Source organism: Ixodes scapularis, unplaced genomic scaffold (genome assembly GCF_016920785.2).
Source record: "Ixodes scapularis isolate PalLabHiFi unplaced genomic scaffold, ASM1692078v2 PGA_scaffold11__112_contigs__length_91849675, whole genome shotgun sequence".
Classification (NCBI taxonomy): Eukaryota; Metazoa; Arthropoda; class Arachnida; order Ixodida; family Ixodidae; genus Ixodes; species Ixodes scapularis.
Window position 1 is genome coordinate 78,969,676 of NW_024609837.1, and position 17,054 is coordinate 78,986,729.

Sequence of the window (17,054 nt, forward strand, 5' to 3'; positions counted from 1 at the left end):
TTTATTCGTGCGAATCGACACAGCACAATCCGATAATTGGCCCTAGAGCTTCAGCATAGGAATTCGTGCATTGCCAATGAGCCACGTTATCGGCTTGTGTGGCATACGAGGAATCGATGAAAACTTTTTTTTCTCTCCAGCTTGACAATGCCCGACCCTCGCAACAGCATCAAACTCAGGTGTCAATTGCCGACTTTAATACGACCAGGGGCTCCGGAACCGGGAGGGGGGGGGGCAGTGGGGGCAATCACCCTCACAGGTTCTAAACCGGGGGGGGGGGGGGGGGGGGCGTGCGCCCCACTCAAAGCTGTTCCTCCCCTACCCTCCCACCACCCGTGATATATATAGATATATATATACAGAGAGAGAGAGAGAGAGCTGAACTACACGATGTGACATGAGCCCCGACGTCGCCCCCACACATCAGATGTACTTCCGGAACCTCTGCATTCGGCTGTCCTCCACCATTCACCTTATAAGCCTGATTTGGAACCTTGATATTTTCTTCTCTTCGGGCCACTAAATTATGGACTGCGTGTTACGTCATCGTTAGTGGATAACCATGAGCGCACCGAACGGCGCGTGGCAGAGAACGCGCTCGTTTCATTGGCCGGCGAGCAGGAACTCGACATCTGCAACCAATCAGTGTCTCTGTGCGCTGCGCTGCGTCGCGGTTGCCACACTTCGACGTCGGAAGATACCAGAGCGTTTAGCGTCACTGCGTGCTAGCGTCCCACCTCTTGCGAGACGCTCAAAGAGGCTCTGGCGGAGATGCTGACGCGTTTCGGCGTTCGTCGGAGAGAGAACTGTGAGGTGCAAAAGGTCGTGACTACAACACAAATTGAGCCAACGACTTCGTCGCGATGTGTCCCAGCTATCCCTACGACTGTGCATTGTGGATTAACACAGGACTGCTCAACTAGTAGGATAAGGTGTATTGCGAGAAAGTGGAACGTCATTTTCGGTGTCGTAAATTTATTTTGGACAAAATAGTAAGCTTTATCGCTATGTATAAAAATATTGGGTCCATTGCTAGGTCTATGCAGAGACGATGAACACTGTTTAAAAAAATATTAAAATCACCTTTTGGCCCCTCTTCAAGAACTAAAGGGTGTTACTATATAATTTCGAATTATTTATCAATTTGAGTAGCCTCCTGTTTGGTGGTAACAGCGCAAAAAAAAAGGCGTAGGACCGGGAGGAAGAAACACACAGACAGCGCCTGGTTTGTATGTTTCTTAGTCCTGGTCCTACGTATTTTTGGCACTGCTCCCACCAAACAGTATGTACCATTAATTAGCCCAACTACATGCCTTGTTGCGTAGCCTCCACATCCGAATAAATAAATAATAACATCTCGCCGGTTTATAGGTGAATGTATTCTAATTGGTGAGCAGCACTCAACGTTATCATCTAATTCGCACGCTCATACTGGTGTGATAAACTGCCCATTCGTAGTGTGTAGAGATTTATCTTTATAAACTCCGACTTTTTTATCAATTGAGTAATTATCATCGCTGCTAATGTATGGTACTGAGGCTTCAACTTACCGCCTTGGGGAAGTGGAGCTCTGATGGAGCCCCCGTTGAGTAAAGCGGCGTTTACGTTGGACCAATACTCTGACGAAGACGTGTTCATATCCGCGTAGAAGGCGAAGTACGCGTCGGCTATGAGGTTTCCAAGGTTGCACTCCCGGAGACGGCATACTTCATTAGCTTGTTCCAACACCACCTTGGAGTAACCGATGGGTTTCTTCATCACCTCACTGACGTTCTTTTTGGAAGGTTCAATGACATCAACCATTTTCTTATCTGGAACAAAAATTGATATGCATTGTATGTATAAACACCGTAATTGTAGACCCCTTTAAAAACTTCGTCAGGCAACATTAGTGGTCGCCATTTTGCCGGCATGGAGCTTTTGATGGAAACCACGTCCAAGCCAAACGCCGAGGCCGCACTTGTTTACAACGCAGGCGGAGCCAAGTTACCCCTGAACTCTGGCGTAATCCTCCTGTCTTATACATGCTCAGAGTAAGTACCAAAACAATTGCGGACTCGGATAACTGACGAAGCAGCTACCAGAATGTGCGCACTGTTGAAAATGGTTTCATTGATTCAACACTAGTAGAGAGTCTGAAGCCCGCATCAATATGTCTTTAAATCAAGATAAGGTAAGCGCTTAAACAAACAGATTACTTCTTTATTTGTTTGTTTGTGGATACTGTCGTCCGACGAAGGAAATGCAAACCAAGTTATGAAAAGTAGAATTCAAAGTTCGTCGCAAGATAATTATCTCGCGACGAATTACGCAGGAAAACAACCCACTCTAAGTGATGCGTACGTTACAGTATATTGTTAGGCATTTAAAGTTCTAGGGTCCACTGCTTCCGCGACACAAACATCACTGGCCGCTTTCTGAGAAATTGTGGCGAACCGCCTTTTTTCAGCTCCAGTAGCACTAGTTAATCATGGTGTCCGGTATTTTGAGTATTTAGTACCTCTGTTACGTTTGCATTGGTGACGGCGTGATGCCTTCCGCTCGCCTAGATACGAAGTGCTTTTAACCAATTTCTTTTTAATATGCTGCATCGTCTTTCTTTTGTCACAAGGTAAGCAAGGGTAGCACGCAGTGCTTGGACTAGCATCGTACATGTACATTTCCCTTACCGACCACTTAAACTCCTCCACCTGGCCAGGTCCATAACATCACATCGTCCGGGTTTAGCCTCGGAAAATCTTTTGGACGTATCTGGCGAAAGTAAGAATTGAAAACGACCGTGTTGGTGAATTGATACGAGTACATGTAAGGATAAAACATGTCGTCAGCGCTGTGGTCTGTTTATTCTTTTTTATGTCCTTGTCTTGTCGAGCTGTTTCAAACTGATATAGGGGACGAGGACGGAAACAGCTTTAACTTAGCAGGAACTTTTGTTTCCGTCGCCGTCCTCTGTGTTTTATCCGTTTATGTATTCGTAGATGACGAAAAACATCTTCGATCTGGAGAATACAGGCTGCTCCTAAGTATATTAAAACTCAAACGCTTGATCAACAATATTGGCTGTGATTATGAACGTGGGTATATTTCTTAATATTTGCAGTATAGATCGATTGATATCGTATAGATCTGAAGTTTTAAGGAGCCCGTCTTCGAAATCAGATGGTCACAGTTTGTTATTGATATTTTATGAAGTACACAGATCTTGCTTCTTTCCTGTTTTCTGATGAAATCGTTTTTTTTTTTTTTTTTTTTTATTTCATGTTCTACGCTTTGGTGCGGATTTTGTATCTGGAGTTGCATAAGCTGCAGTAGGTAGCCGTAACTTTTTCAGGCATCTATAACATCTTGATTTAAGTGTTCCTCACTCCGAATTCCCTCTCAGTCTAAATGCATGTCTTTCTTTTCCCAATATTGTATGCACCTGACTTCTCTCCTTTCGATTACTTTCGGTGCTGATCGGCTGTCTACGTTCGAAGTTCCGTGACTTGCGCCTTCCTAAGAGTTACGTTGACTTCCCTGAACCGCCATTGCTGTACGTGTTCGTCTCGCGGGCCGCAAAGAACATCAATCGCTTAAGATTACCTGCATAGATAGCAGCGTTGAGTTCAATTCTCGATCCTCTATAAGTTCTCGTGCCTCCAGAGCGGAACCGGGAGTGCTGAGACTAGCCGTAGCTGCTACTGGCAGTGCCGGCAGAAGTCCAAAATTGAAGCCTCCGGTCAGCTTTTTCAAAGCTGCGGCGTAGTTTGATGTCGACTCCTCCGCCAGCTGTTTTCTTCGCTGTAATTTTGTACTGCTCAAGACTTCCCCTCCAAAAGTCGCAGATCGAAGTGTCTCTTCAGTGTCGTCACGAGTTCGTCAAATGTTCTCTCTTGAAGCTCTCGGTGCCACCAACGCTCCTACAACATCACAAGTCTTTGCTCCGGAAAGTCTCCGCTGTAACGCCCTCTTATGTGAGTGTTTAGTTTGTCCGTTAGTATAGAAGTAGGAACTGAGTTGCTCTGGAAAGGATGTCTGGAGATCGTTTCATCAAATTCTTCAAGCTCGCCATGGGTAGCAATCCTTCAGTCGCCCGATGTTTTTTTCGTTGACGAGCCTCGTTACAAGAGGCGTTATATATTGCCGGAAAGGACTCCTGTTGAACACTGGTATGTCCACGCCGGTATATTATTAATGGCGCTTGGAATGGTTTGTCGTGTGGCCCCCAACCGCGCGCAGCTTCAACACGGGTGCACTATACAGGCATCTGCAAGACCGTTTTCTCACGTTTTCTTACGTTACGTATAAGTAATCAAAACATTCGTTTCTCGAATGTTGCGTGCCAGGCTATCCCCTTGAACCGGTAGCCACGGTTAATATGAAGCATAGATATTCTCGCTATTCGTGCTTATGCTTTTCTAATGAAACGTAACCCAAGAAAACAGGTTTTTGTAAACCAGCCTTTAGTGTGTATAAAACCCTACCTTTAGGTACATTCTTAGATTTTTACAAATTTAAAGGCAAAGTAAGAAAGCTTGCACTTCACAGCGATTTAGAATCCAGAAGGATGGCTATTAAAATATCCATCCGGAATTCCGAAATTTCGCGATCATCAGTATAGAAGTGCCCGATCATCAGTATAGACAGTTCACGTCATTAAAAGAAATGACAGTAAAATTGGATACTTTACTTTTTTTATTTCGTCGTCCCAGCAACATCGCTAAATTTCTATTACGTAATTTCAGCTTCTGTTTTGAGTCTACAGTCGCGAAAATATTAAAGACTTCGTAAATTGTTCATTACATACCTTCCGCAACTGATGCGTTGAGAAGAATTGGGTTTCCTGTTCCAGCAATGACACTTCCATTCTTGTCAAATGTAGCCTGTAAAAATCCTAAGAACTTTCCGTAGCAGTAAGCTTGAACTACGAGCCCTAGAGTGCCGTCCATTCTCTCTACAACCGTGGGATAGTTGCCTTCGGGAACATTTTCCGGTGGATGATCGCTGCCTGAATTTAAAATAAAGTATTTAGCGTATTTTCACAGTATACAAAACACTGGTGAAGCTTACCAGTATAAAGAAAAGTATTTGTGTGTCCTCCAACAATCACGTCCACATCTAACACGTGTTTAATAATTTCCAAGTCTCTTGGATAGCCGCAGTGCGTAATGGCTAGAATGATGTTTACTCCCTTTTCCTTGAGCTTGGGAGCTTCTGATTTAAAGCTGGCAATTTCGTCCTCGAACACTACATTGTCCCCTGTCGGTAAACACATGCATATTAAAACAAAAATTAGTGAAGTATAAGCGATCACATTTGTTGTGTTCAGGTATGGTTAATGTACTGCAAAAAGCATTTTATTAATCTACAAAATTACTTTTTGAAACATTGACCAATTATCATAGCGCGGTCATAAATGTTCCTACAATCTTTCTGGAATAAAGTTGAAGAAAATCTGTTTGCTGCAAGTCGGTCAGATAGAATAAGTTCAGCAGAAATATGAATAGCTTTGCAATTCTCGTGATTTAAAAGCAACACGCGAGGTGTGACCCGGCACATATGCACGACAAATATATCTGCCGAATGTAACGTTTTTAAGTTCACTCGTATGTTTTCGGACGCTCAACAACCATTAAACTTTCCTTGATCATTCTGATAAGCCCAGAAAGCACAGAATCTGTTAAGTATGCATTTTGCGTGCGTTGTGACTTGCTGTGATGGTTGCTGGAGCTTTGGACGGTTTCCCACGCGATGCACACACAACACTCTCGCGATCTCCAGGTTCATCAGATTGAATATGACAAGCTTAACTTTATTCGGAACTAGAGTGTGTTTCGAGCATGTTTTAAGGAGCAGTTTTCCGTTGGTTTTGTTTCTTGGCAGGGTGCGTGTACGGTTCTGAAATCATAGTGCTCTTGGATTGTAAAGATATCCTTGAAACTGAAAGAATTCCGAGAGGAGGAGTTTTATCGCACCCTTTACTTTGTCAATTGCCTTTTCTTTGAAGTCCCGGTGTCAAATGACCGCTCCACCACCAGTTGGAACAATTCCATCACGTGATTTCGAGAGTCCACGTGAGGAGCAACGCTTCGTCTGTAATTAGCTGCCCGCGCCGGCCGTCGCTTGATGACTAAGTGTGCTAGATTAAGTTTCACTCGGCGCCAACAGGCGCCTGCGGTCTATAGGCCAACTCAACTCACTCACGTTGCGCCACTGCGGCGCCGGTGCGGGGGTGCTGCTGTCGGTAGTGCGCATGCGCAAACGCTTCACGCCTCCCAAATTTGGTTTCTGCGCTCGCGCAGTGCCCACATCTGGTGTTCGCAAAGCGGGCTTGTTTCTAAACACTGGCTTCGAGTATACTCTGTTTCACTTTAACTTCGACCGCACCGAACGCAACATGAGATGGAGCCAATCAAGGGGGCGGGGGGGGGGGGGGGGTAAACGTGCATCGTCGCTGCGCTGATCATCTGTGTACTTCTAATACGACGACGACGACGACGACGACGATGCCAGGAAGCTACACCGGGTGACCGGGGCGCTACGTTCTAGCCCTGGACGTCAATGCATCGGGGGTGGCAGCCGTCTACTTTGACTGGGCCACCACCTGGAGCCGCTGCCTTCAACGAAGCGAGCGAGCGCACCATCAACCGCTAGGGCATTACCATTCAGAACGTCCGTTGAACAGCCTACCGAAGGTCACCTTGGCTCGCTTGCCTAGTGGCCTGAACCGCCGTCGAACCTCCAAGACTCGTGCGGCGGATCAGAAGAGCACGTCGTCCTGAACACCAACAAACCGCCAAGGCTTTCCCAGCCGAATGGTGAAGGCTCCGGACAGCACCCTTTGCCCAGGCACTTCTTACAGCTGGTAGAAGTGTCTTGGCAAACCCCGAACCTTCAAGCAACGGTGCTTGCGATGTAGAGAAGACCGCGTCGTCCCCCCTTGTATATATCATCTCATAATTACCATCACTAGACGTGGCACCGCGGGCCTCCATGGTACGGGCTGTCGCCTTTCCGCGGTGCCACGGCTCTCCCGAGCCAATAAAGATTACGATTACGATTACGATTATATAACCGACAAAACCAATTCCGCAGAATAGACGCGCGGTGCTCGTGCCATTTTCTGGAGTGATTAACCCGTGATTGCAAACAAAAAAAGAACGAGCGCCTGGTTAAACACTTTTTGCACTGCGTTATGGCCTCCATCGGATTGTAGCGTCGGCTGCGATGAGATTTAAATAAAATTATGCTGCACCAAGTATAGCCCGCCGCTGACGGTCACCGGCGGACAAAGCATGTCGGACATAACGCGCCTCCAACGGTTGCTCGCAGATTATGTGCCCTGGACGAAGTGTGAATCACTGCCACCTTTAGTCCACGGATTACATATATTGGATAAAACGTGACGCTCCACCAAGGGTCGCGTATCGACTAAGTAGTCTGAACTAAAGATGTGAATCCCCGCCGACATTCTTCTGTGGACAAAGTGTTCTGGGCTAAGTGCAACTCGCCAGCACCTGTAGCCTGCGAATTAGGTACGCTGCACTGAGTATAGAAAAAGATATGCACGTATGCTGCACTACAAGATAGGGGGTGACGAAGTGAAGGTAGTTGGGTATCACCGTTTGAGCGGCTTGAGGGAAGCAGCTGTTTGTCTGGACTGCGCTACACTCATTGTTCCATAGATCGGCCACACTAAAAAACAATACAACCTCAGGCAGGTAAAAATTTTCCATACCAGACACTGGGCCATCTAATTTTGTCACGAATTTGTAACGATCCCAAACGCGATCCGCTAAACGTAACCGGTAGGCCTAACTCCGGGTATGCGTACGGCACCGCTAGGCCTAAGACTGTCGATGAGCACGGTACCACTAAGCTATAACGCCGGCGAAGTGGAAGTGATGGCTACCCCAGGGAAAACCGTGAACGACTCAAAGTGATATTGATCGCAGGAAATACCGAGAACGCAAAAATTTCCAGATAAGCGAGCGAGGTAGAATGCTGTGCACTGTTAGCAAGTCCCGTGTATTTGGCGAATATTTGGGGTGGAAAACACGCTATTTACACAAATTACCATAAATTTACACGATGAGTAACGGATAATTCGTTCAGAAATCATGCGAGGTTGTAAAAAGCGTGTTTTGGTTCGGTCATACACGCATAACCGTGTAGCCAACCTCGATAACACGCATCGCCCGCGGCGATGACCGCGGCATTGCCGGCTATCGAAGCACCGGAATGCTTGGGGACACACTTAGAAAGGACCGTCGAGACAAATGCCGCGGAAAGAAACATGTCTCGGAGACAGATATGCACCAAAAGCAATTGCGCCATGTCGCAGGACGTTGGTGAAACCCGCGCTACCGTGCTCGCCGCCATTTTCTGGTCGATGGAAATGCGGCTTTCCTCATGTCGCCCATGTTTGTATTTAGTTTAGGGGTCTTGATAATAGTTTCTTACACACCGCAAATAAAGTCATGGGTCTAATTATTTGTTCCAAACAGTTAAAATGGATATAAAAAGCGTGTCTTCGATGTGAACACGTGACATTGCAGTTGGTTTCGTTTTTTCTTCAACCTTCAACTGCAAACGATCTGGCCACGGCGCAAGCGCCGATGTACTCTGGAAGCAAGAGCCTGTTGGCTTTCGTTGTTTTTGTTTGACCGGAGAAAATCTGTCAAGTACGCATGGCGCCGCTACTGTTTTGGTTTGACGGGACGCGAGAAGCTTCGCATAGAGCTTCGAAGTTTGCGAGCACATAGTGAAGACGTGACCGGAGAAGTGCCCCTGTGATGTTCCTGGAAGACGGAAAGTACCATTCGTAATCGTCGTGTGTGCTTTGAAAGCGAAGGGAGTCACAGGGTCTACGAGTTCGCAACCACAAGCCAAGGTTCACGACAGCGCGGCGTTGACTTCGGCGATCTCGTTCTGTTTGGTGCAACCCGGCGATCCGAAAAAGAGCTGAAACGTTCGTCGTGTGTGGTGCGGTGCTTTGTATTCCGGGTCTGTTTGAACCACGCTTTTAACACGGAGCGCAAATTGTTTGTTGCGGGGTGGAGGTTCAACGGGTACAGTCCCGTCGTCGTCAGCTGATCCGGTCCAGCTGGTTCGGGAGGACGCAGCGAGCGTTTTTAAAAGTAAATCTTCCTTCGTTCCGTTTCAAACTGTGGAAGTATCCCGACACATACCGTCAGTAAAAAGCAGCGGGCGTTTTCAACAAAATTACGTCGTTTTAATTGAATAATGGACTCCGGATTGTTGTCTTAAATCTGCCGTTTTTTATTCTTCGTGTTGGACTGCGTTTGCGCAGCGACGCACACTGCTCGAATAAATGATTCGGTCCTGCAATGAGTTAGTTGCGCCAATCATGCGGCGTGAATAAATTAGGGCAAGGTTTCCTACCTGCCCACATATGCATGTACTGAGACCATTTTTTACGTTGTGAACGTAGTGCTCTTTCTTTATTTTGGAAGAGGCGTTGGTGCATTTATCATGGTACAATCACTTGAGAGTTAAGAAATTGGAAAAGCGAGCGAGCTTTCCCAACTTTGTCTCTTTCTCTCTGGCACTGCCCTGTTTCAGTTTCAGTAGGCATATCTACTAGCAGGTACAAACTGCTTAAAACAGGTAAAAAACGGGAAGCTTAGGACGGTGCAGACTCTGTGTTTCGCGCTTTTCGCAAAGTGACAGGGTAAATGCTTTTGTGAGATATGCGGAATATGCAAGCGATTTTCTTATGCCTGTCGTTTGCGTCTCTCTAGCGAAACGAATAAGATGATGTACTACAAAGGCGCAATCACAAGCCAAGATTTAAGATAGCAGTGCGTTTGCTTCGGTGATCCGTGTAGCTGTATTTTACCCTGCTCTCTCCAACACCGTGTCATGACGAAGAGCTGGAACGGTCACGGTTTGTGCTGGCCTCCCGGTTGACAGAAACCTGCGTCGCCCGCATCGGCACCGAGTGCGCTTGGGCTGTTGATGCTCAAGCCTTTCATCTGCGGCTTGTCGCCAGCTCATCCTGCTGCTCAACGGTGAGGAAGCGGCCAGAGTAACCTCGGAAGTGAATGTAAATCCTCCGTCATTCAGTTATCCGGTGTCAAAGTGTGGAAGATGTCCAACGTCTACTGAGGGCGGGAACTGCGAGCGTTTTGCCTTGCTTTTATAACCGAAACCAGACCAACGAGATAACTGCCTTGCGTACTATAAAATGACGGAAGCAATAAGTTTCAACAGGTCGAGTACGTCACCGGGAATGTAGGCGAGACGGTGCACACTGTTTAAACGCTTGCAGTATCCCCGAGTGGTACCAGGAAAGCGACGTCAACAGAGGAGCTCGCGATCCAGCATAATGCACTGCTACGGGCCCGTGTATCTTCAAAGTTCTGGGTGGTGGCAGTATAAAAAAAGGACGCATCAGCGCCGCACACCAGTGTTCACGAATAACACCGGTCACAAATTCCCAAGCCCCACCGCTCTACTCGACTCCGACACGACATACGACAACAAACTGCATCAAAACGCCCCAAAAGTGAAGGCGTCTGCTCCCGTACTGCAACTAGCGGAAGTGAAGTGTTGGGCGGATGTCAGGATGTCCTTCACAGAAATATATGAAAAATGCTTTGCGCAAGGATCATTTTCATTTATTATTGTATATGTAATGACAAAATCCCAATAATTTGTTTCCCTATCTGATTCAAGCTAGTCGGACCGCTCATAACACTGGTCAAGCAAGAAAATAACAAAAATTCGAACTTTTCCATGACCGGTTGAAGATTTATTGTTAACATATCGTTATTTATTGCAACGGACTAACATTATAGATTTTGCCTCCTTACTTTTTAAATGCAAACAGTTCTAACACACGGCTCTCCATTGCGCCGTGTTTTGTGTATTCTTCTATAAATCTGTAATGGTCAGCGACCAAGGAGCTCACCCGCACACGTTAAGCTTATATGCGCCGCGGGGAGAAATGGATATTGAGTAGGAATTGTCGGGCGTAGTGTCGTTGTTGTGTTTGTGTGCATGTCGGTGCTGTGTGGTACTGGTGTTGCCTGCGTTGTATGTAGGGTTGCTGTATAGTCGCGGTCGTTCGCAGTGTTAACAGACTCGTCTTTTTTTAAATACAGGCTGCTAGAAGTCTCGATAGGTGGCGCAAGTTACCGCTCGATTCTAAATAGTTTGCTCAAGTTATTTATCCATGTGAGTTCGGCATTCTTTTTTTTTTTTGTCTAGTGGCTCGTTGAAGCTACCGACGCCGCCGACCGCCGACAACGCACGTACGTACCTTTGCAAGTAGCTACGTCCGCCGCTTGGAAACTTTACTGTGTATAAAAGACATCGAACGAGAACTAACGCGCCCTGTGTGCTTTCAATTCGGCTGAGACGCGCGCGGCTCGCTGGGCTCGTCTCTCGCCTGTTCTTGGCGGCTGGCCGCCATGTTTCATAAGGAACACGCTCGAAACGTTTTTGCGGAAGGCAGACACGTTGTAGCATGTTAAGTTTACACAGCACCTCATGTATAGACGAAAAACACAGATGGCCTCCTGTAAAACGAACACGTTTCGACGTGTCCGCTATGGGACAACGGTTTACACGTCTGGGCGTGTTATTTTTGCTAACAGTGTGGAAGCGAGGAAAAGGGACCACGGACATATAAAGGTAGCCCACTGGCGATAAGGGCGACACGAAAAATAAAACCCAGCGCGGCTATCCATGATGACGTAAGTGAGGCCAGCAAGAGGTCGCAAACACTGAGTGAGAACTGCGAATACACGGCTATCTGCGAAACCTTTCAAAATCCGACAGGCGTGACCATTAACGCCTCCGAAAATGGCCAGTATGAAGCCATTGACGGGGTCAAGGACACCGGTCACTCAGAAGGAGACTGGCAAGACTACAGAAGACGCAAGAAGAAGCCTGCCGAAGCAGCGACGGCAGCTCACTCTACCTCGTCACGGCATCTATTAACACCCAAGCCGATCTAGACGAAGGCCGCTACTTGGTGGTCTTCTGTTCCCAAAGGCGGTTTGCTCAATTTACGGCCGCGGCCGCGGCTGCGGCCAAGAAGGATTTTTATGTCACGTTACCAGCTCTATGGGGGCAGGAAGTACCTAGCGTCCCTGCCTAATGGATGAGAAATCCGTGTCGCTTTGAGTACAAAAGTCTAATTTCGCTCGCAGATACTGACCCAGAGGCTTTAAATTGAAGTCGAATTAACCGCCCCTTTATACTTTACGAGCGAGAGGAAAAGTTACTTCGAGGGACGGTAAATATGCGCCAAAACAAAAGAAAAAATTACGCGGGGTAGAAAAGGTGCATTATAGTTATAAACCTACGCCAGCGACGTTGAGACTCGCCTTTTGCTGTAGTCGAGAAGTAGGAGCGCCGGGACTTGTCGTCGCGGCGTGAAACTTCAAAGTTTGAATCGCGCCAAAAACTTGTTTTATTTTTTTTTATATTTTGCGCGTGCGTCTTATTTTTTTAACTGTGATACTTTTACAAGTCGTCCAAATCATCCTTTTGCACTAGTGCGCCCTGCACGATTTTTACTATTTGTCTCACGTGTTGAATTGACACACCGGAAGAAAAAAAAATTAAGCCAAGTTAACGCGCTAATACAATCGTTTCATAATGTTAATTAAAAGAAAACCAACATTACAGCATCGGGATGACTTTAACACAAACGGGGCTAAAAAAATATTTCTTCCCGCAGCAACTACATGACTTTTTTAAATGGAGGAGGCGTTTAATTCGTACTTTTACACACTGTAGTTGTGTCAAATAAAAAAAATTCCACAAAATAACCAAAAGAAAAAATAAAAAAAAAATTACCGCATCTCCGCGTGGTGAATGACGTTGATTGTGGCGAAGCTCGGGTCGTGCTGATGATACTGATTTTGGTCATAGGTAGTGCTGATGGTGCCGTTTTCATTCATGTCAGTAAGAGAATGTGTGGTTTTCTTCTTTTTCTTTTTTTAAGAAGACAGTGGGGATGGGAAATCAGAACCCCCTACTCTTTTTTTTTTCTTCTTTTTCTTGATAATAATTTTGGTCATAGGTAGTGATGATGGTGCCGTTTTCATTTATGTCAGTAGAAGAATGTGTGGTTTTCTTCTTTTTCTTTTTGTAGGAAGACAGATGGGATGGCAACTCAGAACCCCCTACTTTTTTTTTCTTTCTTTTTCTTTATACTGATTTTGGTCATAGGCAGTGCTGATGGTGCCGTTTTCATTCATGTCAGTAGAAGAATGTGTGGTTTTCTTCTTTTTTTCTCTCGCTGTTGAACTCACGAGCAGGAACTCGTGAGCTCCTGCTCGTGAGCTCACGAGCAAGGGCACGCCGGACGGCTAGCCCCTAAGAAGCTTCGCCCCTAAAAAAAAATTTGCGGGCGATGTTTCTGTTAACAGTCTGTTAGCGCCGCCAGAAACCATAGTGGCAGAGAATCATGCTAATAAAAAGAAAAACAAGTTGTGTGATGCAAACCGTCAGCGGGTTCAGACGTGTGTTTTTTCCTTCCCACACTCGTAACCAAATGGAGATGAGGTAAAAAGAGGACTATGCCGACGTTCGGCAGGATCGAACCGTTCAAGGAAGGAGGCGACGAATGGCCTTCATACGTGGAACGAGTTCACGAATTCTTCTTTGCCAACGATGTTCCTGCTGCAAAGACGAGATCCATTTTTCTGAGCTGCTGCGGTCCGAGGACTTACTCTTTGCTTCGGAACCTGGTGAAGCCGCAGGCACCCCAAGACAAGACCGTCAGCGGGTTCCAGACGAGTGTTCTTTTCTTCCCACACTTGTAACAGTTTGAACCTGGAACTTTCACGCCGCGACGACAAGCACTGGCGCTCTGACCTCTCGACTGAAGCAGAAATCTTAGATCTCCAGCGCTGGCGCGGAGATATAAATATACTGCCACCGCTTTTGTCGCGCGTAATTTTTCCTTTGTTTTGGCTAATATTTACCTTTCCTGGCCATAGCTTTACCTGCCACTCCTAAAGTATAAAGGGGCGGTTAATTGGACTCCAGTTAAGAGCATCGGAAGTCAGTTCCTGCGAGCGAAATTAGACTTTTGCACTCGAAGCGGCACGGATTTCTCTGAAATTAGGCAGGGACGCTAGGCATTTCCTTGCCCCCGTGGAGCTGGTCACGTTACATAAAAATCTCTCTTGGCCGCAGCCGCTGCCGCAAGATGAGTAAACCGCCCCAGGAGAGACACGACATCTCCAGCGTCCCGCCGAGCACCGTCTCGCGCAACTTTTACGCGACGTTGATGGCCAACCCGCATGATCTTGAGAATGGAGAAACCACGACATTTTGACTTAACAAGACGACCAACACCTGCTCAGTGATGGTCCGGGCCGCGAGCATGCCCAGTTTATGGTGGCGGTCAAGCAACTCAAGGCACCGGACAGGACCGTCACTGTAGTAGCCCACGAAGTCCCACCGGACAACACGCGAAGGCATGTGGTGAACGAAGTGGACCCCAGGAGAAACCGGCCGAACTAATGGCAGCAATGGAGAGCAGGATAAGCGAAATCCTTTTCGCCAAAACTCTCGGTTGCAGGGCCTCGCTCTTGCCACCTTCGAGGGGAAAAGACACTCAAAAGTTTTCTACTACAACTCCATCTCCACAGTTACAATATACAAACCGATTACCGCGATCTGCCGTAGATGCCAAAGACTTGGCCATCAGGTGATGGCCTGCACGAGGAAGCCTCGTTGCCTAGATTGCGGGTGCATCGTACAAGAAGGCCATGTGTGCGAAAGAAAGTATTGCGCCAGCTGCCACCTCTTGGGGCACCTGGCAACAAACCCGCGCTGCCCCGTCAGGGTTTAGACCGATCAGATGCTGCATGTGAAAAAGGTGGGAAACCAGAGCCAGCGCAGGAGATCCCGCTCGACCAATAAGCGATGAACGAACATCACATGAGAATCAACGAGTTCCCGCCGCTAAGGGGGATCGGTGGCCGATTGGTCTAGCGCACACCAGCTCGGAGCACGTGGAGCGAAAGCTCGCGCTGCAGAACCCAGGATCCTGGGCCCCTGCCCGTTTCGATCTGGATGAGCATCGTACCGGCGTGCGGTCGTGTATAACTACTGCGTGGTGCACGTTAAAGACTCCAGGCTAGCGATTGTACTCCAATGGCTAAATTGCTCATCTACAGCTGGGGGACTCGTCGCCCGTTGAGGCAGACCAAGTTCTGGGCTGTATAAACATACACACAACCCAATTTTGTTTTTCGCCACTAAGGGGTTTACAAAGTAAAAGCCAAAGCAATGAAGAACCCAATTCAAACTAATGAGGCGACCCATGGATCCAGAAGCTGGACTCCCGTCGGCGAGAAGGAACAAAGAAGCATGGCCTGATATAAAAAGTTTTGTTCGAGGGCCAGGACATCAAGCCGCAACCACGAATACGCGCACGAAATCAAGAAGCCTTAGGACTACCAATCGAATGACGAAACTTAAATGAGTGCGTGGCTAAATGAGCTCAAAGCTTTAGGCAAGAAGCAGTGCGAAGACAGGAGCAACGCAATCAGGAGTCACATCAAGGCGTCAATGCACCAACGCAGGGTTAAGAAAGAGTGCAAAATCAGTGAGCGCCAACAGTCAAGGTCAAGTACCTCAAGGAGAGAGTTTCCCGCCAAAAATATTCCTTACTAAGAATCTTCTTACCAAAAAACGACCGACGATTCAAGAGTTGGAGCCGTTGCAAACTTTAATATAGCAGATTTCAAGGGCATGCAAATCCTCATGCAGCCGTTTGCCGCCCTGCAGCAAGCAGTGCTACCGAGCAATACCCGCCTACCACAACATACCCAATAGACTACCGAAGAGCAGGAAGTTGTTGCAGACCTCCAATTGAACGGTAACCGCCTCAACAAAGACAAACACGAGAAACTACAGAAACTCAAGACCATGGAACTCGACGTCCTGATGCCGCAGGAGGCAAGATCGGCCCTAGTAACTTAGTCCGGTTTTGTGCAGCACAGCGTCCCGATGATAAAGCACCAAACCAACCAACCATCGAAACCCAGGTGGTAATCATCGTACGAGGGAAGCTCCCCGACATCAAGATCGACATCAACAAATGGTGCACTCCAACCTAGGAGGTGGTTGCGATCAGAATCGTTATACCGACGTCCAAAAAGAGACTGACCTTCGTATCGGCGTATGACACACAAGCAAAGGAGTATAACTTTACGTGAATACTTCACATTAGAAACAAATACCCGGACGACTAAATGATCTTCGGGGAAGACCTCAACATGCATCTCGAAGACTGGGCCTCTCCGAGGGAAGCAACACGCAGGTCAGAGCTCGTGGAAATTATGGAACTCGCGGAAGTCCTGATGATCACTGAAACAAACAAGCCCACGTGACGCATCAAATTGAGAAATCAGTAAGATTCCACCATCGGCGTTACGCCGGTACCTACAAAGGTAGCAGACAGCTTCGAGTGGAGTATCCTGGACGTCGCTTGGGCACCGACCACTTTCCGGTAGTCATCCGACTAGGAGGCGGAATTGAAGCCACCAACCGTTAAAATCAATTCCACTTCGTCAGATGGGACAATTTCACATTACACCTCAAAGAGAAATGCAAAACTTAGGCCCGAAAGCATCTCGACCATGCTGTCCATTGCGACCACAATAGCGACGGAGCCCAGGCAGATGTCCGAAGACTACCCTTCGCCGAAGAAACATCTCTTTTTGGCTGTGGGAAAAGCGCCACCTAAGCGGTGACCAAATACAAACAAATCAAGACAAAAAGACAACTTAACGAGTTCAACCGGATCACGAACGAAGCCAAAACCTACGGGAACGAAATAGGCTTCGAAAAGGTGATGGAATACTGCGAATGCTTCGATAAAAACACCAACAGGAGGGCAGCGTGGAAAACCTTCAACTCCATTTTTGGAAAAAAAAAAAAGGGGGGGAGGGGTGAGTCCGGTCCCGGAGCCTGCTCTTCTGTCGAACGAGCAGACAGAACATATCGTGGACAAGCTCTCGAGACACCTTCTTCCCCGCAGCACAAAGACAAACACACGAAAGACATCTACGGACAAA

General features: G+C 47.3%; 1 pseudogene; it reads right to left on the bottom strand.

Annotated features, from left to right (window-relative positions):
• The window catches only part of LOC8030038, a 68,110-nt pseudogene that overhangs the window by 21,744 nt on the left and 29,312 nt on the right, over positions 1–17,054 (bottom strand).